Source organism: Cajanus cajan, chromosome 3, assembly GCF_000230855.2.
Source record: "Cajanus cajan strain Asha chromosome 3, NIPB_CcT2T_4, whole genome shotgun sequence".
In the NCBI taxonomy this organism is placed as follows: domain Eukaryota; kingdom Viridiplantae; phylum Streptophyta; class Magnoliopsida; order Fabales; family Fabaceae; genus Cajanus; species Cajanus cajan.
The window spans coordinates 33,164,279-33,169,699 of record NC_138519.1 but is presented as its reverse complement, the minus strand read 5'-3'; the positions used below and the strand labels follow the sequence as shown (position 1 = coordinate 33,169,699).

The 5,421-nt window shown below is 28.7% G+C and overlaps 1 long non-coding RNA gene across 1 annotated transcript; it reads right to left on the bottom strand.

Moving 5' to 3' along the window:
• Nucleotides 1–816: 816 nt before the first annotated feature.
• Nucleotides 817–2,168, bottom strand: LOC109817920 (uncharacterized). The gene is made up of 2 exons (XR_002241396.3): nt 1,571–2,168; nt 817–1,155 (listed from the first exon to the last, which is right to left on the bottom strand). It is a non-coding gene; the product is annotated as an uncharacterized LOC109817920 (long non-coding RNA).
• Nucleotides 2,169–5,421: the final 3,253 nt, after the last annotated feature.

The window sequence follows — 5,421 nt, the reverse complement described above, 5'->3', positions numbered from 1 at the left end:
CCCTTTACTCTTAGCTCTCAATATATTGGATCCTCGAGTCCACTGTTTTCATATTTTGAATCTTCGTGCTCTTAACTCTCAATAAATTGGATCCTCGAGCCCACTATTTTCATATTTTGAGTCCCTATGCTCATAGTTCTCATTATTTTAGATCCCCAAGTCCACTATTTTCATATTTTGAGTCCCCGTACTCATAGTTCTCAATATTTTGGATCCCCAAGTCCATTGTTTTCATATTTTGAATCCCTGTGCTTTTAGTTCTCAATATTTTGGATCCCCAGTCCACTATTTTTATATTTTGAGTCCTCGTGCTCTTAGTTCTCAATATTTTGTATCTCCCAGTCCACTATTTTAATATTTTGAGTCCTCGTGCTCTTAGCTCTCAATATTTCGAATCTCTAAGTCCATTATTTTCATATTTTGAGTCCTCGTGCTCTTAGCTCTCAATATTTTGGATCCCTAAGTCAACTATTTTCATATTTTGAGTCCTCGTGCTCTTAGCTTTCAATATTTTGGGCCTCCAAGTGCACTATTTTCATATTTGAGTCTACGCGCTCTTTGCTTCCAATATTCTGGATCCTAGAGTCCACTATTCTTTTGATATTTTAGGATCCCTATGGTTATTGCTTTTAAATCCTTATACTTTTCAATTTATGCTAAATCCTCGTGACTATATTTTCTCTGTGTGGTGAATACATGCAACTGTTTTCATAGGAAAAATTGGAGTTTAAGTCTTTACTTATCTTTTACTACAATTATATGAAAACTATTGTTATTCACATTCTTTAGTAAAATTCAAGTAAAGAGGGGCAACTGTAAACACCAATTTTTATCCATTAATTTTTCTACTAATTTCTTTCTCAAAATGTCTAAATCAACGATTAAAGAATAAAAATAATTTACAAACCAGATTTAAACTCAAATAAAAATATATACAATAATCATAAATAAAAAAGAATAAGAAACAGAAAAAGACAAGGAAAGAAGGAAACAATATCTTGCTCTCTACCCAAAATCTCTGCCATACTACACTTTATTGTTGCTCTTGAATCTCCTCCAACAAGCTTTGTTGAGCTTCTCTGACATAGCCACCAACATGTCCTTAAGATCACGCTTCTGCTATATATGCTTCCAAAAGCATGAACTTGGCACCAGCTTCCAAAGAAGGATTCAAATGATAATGAGGCTATAAATATTGTAACATAACATGAACAGAAGAAAAAAAATTCAAACAGAGAGAACCAAGGATAATAACAAATTATCAAGAGTAATTAAGTGAGCTCAAGCAGGAAGCAAGCAAAACAAGAAAGCAAAATAAGAAGTAAAGGCAATGAGCAATCAAATTTGGGTATCAATATTCTATCTAATCTTGTTCTGTACGTGGTCATTTTCCCTTTTTTTTGAAATAACATGTATGCAAATCAATATTTAATGACATTGTAAAGCAATTCTTTCCCCCTTTTAAATCAACTGAAACCCTTAGCCAAAGGTTTTCTACCAAGCAAATAAAAACCTAGCCACAATAGGAAAAGTGACGAAAATAAAATAAAAAAGGCCAAGTGAACAGTACTAGGGGAATGTGGCGGTGGTTCCCATGAACCCCATCATGCGTCGCTGTCGGAGGCAATTTTTGGTAGCGGTATTGCTCACTTATTATTTTCCCTTGTACCCTTGTTATGGGTCACTATGACGAGTCACCAAGCCACCGTGAGTGTCGTCATGCACCACCATATGCTACTGTCAGAGGCGATTTTCGGTGATGACAACGTCGACCTTTAGCTTCTTCTGTGGACCCTTACCGTGCGCAGCCATGACGAACCATCATGCATTGTCGTCGAAGGGGATTTCCGGCGACAACTCTCTTCTTTCTTTCATCTCTTTCTTTAACAGGTTTCCTCTCCTATTCTCCACCCGGTTGATCACCTTGGCCACAGCTCCAATCTACCTCCACACACCACTATGCTGTTGACATCCATAGAGGGGGGTGACGCGCAAAACCCTAATAGAGCGCCTCCCCCACTCCTCTCAGATCCCTTTCTTTTCTATTTTTAGGTTTTGGTAAAATGGCTAAGTGCCATCTGATCTCTCTCTTTTCTTTCCATTTTGGGTCAAACATATGGGCTAAGCCCATTTATCAAATAATTATTTTTTTTAAGAAAGTAATTAGACCCTCATATCATATTTACTTTTTCTTGTTTTTTCTTTTCCTTTCTGGTAAGGATATATTTTACTGAAATAATATATTTTATGATTATAATTATAATTATATTTAAAAAAAAAAAGAAGAAGCAAGAGTTAGTATAAGTAATATAAAGTATATATATATATATATATATATATATATATATATATATTAGGTTCTTATGTAATGTTAGTATGTTTAGGTAATAATAATAATAATATGAATAATAATAATAACTATCAGATTCTTCATCAACATTTATATTAATAATATCTATCATTTTAAAAAAAGATTATTTAAATGTGACATTCTCTTGATTCTAGAATTTAAAGAGGCAAGTTATGACAATTTGTTATCTTAAAGTCCTTCTTATTTAAATTCAAAATATAATTAAAAATCAGAAAATATTATCACAATATTCAATATAAATATTTGAAGTCATTATATCGAAGATTTTATTTGAGTAATGATTAATTAGATGTGACATCTTTTTAGCCTTTGAATTTAAGATACAAGTTGTGACAAGTTGATATCTTTAATTTTTTTCTCCAAAATAAAAATATACAACCAAAAAATCTTTTAAGTATATACCATAGTAATAATAATATCGATAACAATAATTATAATCAAAATTAAATATTTTATTGAATTGGCTTTGGTATACACCTCAGTCAATTTTATATTTTAGGGTGAATGAGCTGAGACAGATCCATAATCCTAAATTTAATAAATATTAAAATTAAATTAAAAAAATATCAACACACAAATATTTTCTACAAAAGCTACATGACTCTGATTCTCTATTGCACATGGAGATACGTAGGAGAAGGAAATAAATCTTGTCGAGCCGAAAAAATAAAAAATAATATTATCTTTCTTTTTTATATAACAATAATGATAATTTTAATTTTTAAAAAAACACATTAGTGAAATAAAATACATTTCATCATTATAGTTAATTTTGATTAATTTAAGGTGAGATAAATATTTTATAAGTTATAAATAAATTTTTTAATTAATTAAAGGTAATCGTCTTAGAACGAACGTTATAAGGTGCTAATACCTTCCTTACACGTAATTGACTTTCGAACTCAAAAATCTGATTTTTGTAGACCATTTTCTATTTTGTGATTTTTCTAATGTTTTTCTATAAAAATAAACATTGGTGGCGACTTCATATTTTTATTTTATTTCGGTCGTCCTGTTATGATCTCGATTGCGACATTCATATGTGTATATTTTGAAACTATCACTACTATTTTGTAGTTCGAAGGCTTGATGCTTATATAGCAGCTTTGAGATGATTGTTACAACAACGTTGGATTTAAATGTTCAAATTTCTTCACAAGTTGCTTCATTTGTCTTCCTTGCTAATCCTAGAGATTACTGTTGATGCATTTAATGCAAGCATTAAATGTATTTTAGTTAAGTGTGTATCTCTTAATCTTAATGACTACTTATAATCATTTCCTTCTATTTTGAGCATAGCATAGTAGTTTTAGCATAGAGTAGTATTTTTGCAATACCTTTTTCAGAACATTTGAGATTTTCTCTTTCTTTCCTGACGCAATGATTTGACATTTCCTTTTGAAAGCTTTTGTTATCTTCGAGGAAGCTTTCTCATTTGATATGTTAAGGAATAAAGAGTTAATTCTTCTTAAAGACTATTATTTTATTTTTACGAAAAATAAATGTGGCATTAATCCAGATGATGCACTTTATCTGGTGCATTTTGTCTTACAGACGAAATATGACATTTTCTTCACCTGAAATAGTTTCCTGAGAAAATTTGTTTGTTATCATAAAAACTCATAGGTACTCAATGGATTCAAGATCGTATTTTGATTTTATAGACTTCCTTTTTGATCTTACAATCCCTAATCTCAAGACTCAAGCCATTGAGGAATCTTACTATGGTGGTTTGATCTATCTTCTTTCCTTATTTTTAAGGGTGTAATTGGATTAGGTTGAGCCAGGATTCACTACAAGAAAATTCGCTATTACAGACGGCCAGAATCCGTGGGAAATGCCAAAAATTCGTGGGTAATAGTGCATTTCCGACGGATTATCGACGGACACCAATCCATCGGTAAATTGCCTGTCTGAAATATTTACCGATGGATTTTCCCACGGATTTATCCGTGGGAAATTACGGAAATTATACTCTTTTTTTTAATTTTAATAAATTTATTAATGTAACAACTCTCATATTTGGCCTTTCAAGGGTTCTATTTCACGATATTTCACTGTTTAGCGTGTTTTATCCTTATTTGTGCAATTTCTGGGAAATTTCCCAGAAGGTCACCCATCCTTGTACTACTCCAGGTCAAGCACGCTTAACTGTGAAGTTCTGATGAGTAAGCTACCGAAATGTATATGTATGTTGTCAGTATAACTTGTACAAATTAATTAATTTAAGTCATCCTTAAATATACAATCTCATATTTGTACTATAATAATAATATATAATAATTTTATATTACAAATAATAATAATAATAATATATTTAATTATTATTTATTTATATGTACTTACTTTTATAATTAACATCTACTTATTTCTATTTAAAATTATAATTTAAATTATTTAATTTTATAATTTATAATAATAATATAATTTATAGAATTCTAAATATTTATTTATTACATACTTATAAATTAAATTTTAATATTTTAAATAAATTATTAATTAATTTAATATATTTATTTACCTTAAATCAAACATATAAAATTAAAAAATGTATTTATCCTTGTTTTTTTTCCTTCTAATTATCAACTATTAATAAAATACTAACTTAAAATCTTATCTAATTATATATAATATTCTCATATCAAATTTAAAACCAGATATTAGTTATACAAAAATATTAAGATCATATAGTAAATTGTCAATAAGATTTTAGTTAAATAATTTAAAATAATTAATGTTTCAATTATATTGTTAATTAGCAAATAATTTATTTCAAAACTAATTAATTTTTTATATTAATTATTAGTAAAATTTAATAACTTTTAATTTAACAATTAATTGGATCGATAAAATTCAACACACACCATGAGTTATTGAGCGGAATAACTTTACCAAGAGTTATTTTGTAAGTTATCTTAAATCAGACATATAAAATTCAAAAAAATGTATTTATCCTTGTTTTATTTTTTAATTATCAACCATTAATAAAATACTAACTTAAAATCTTATCTAATAATATCATAATATTTTCATATCAAATTTAAAACCAG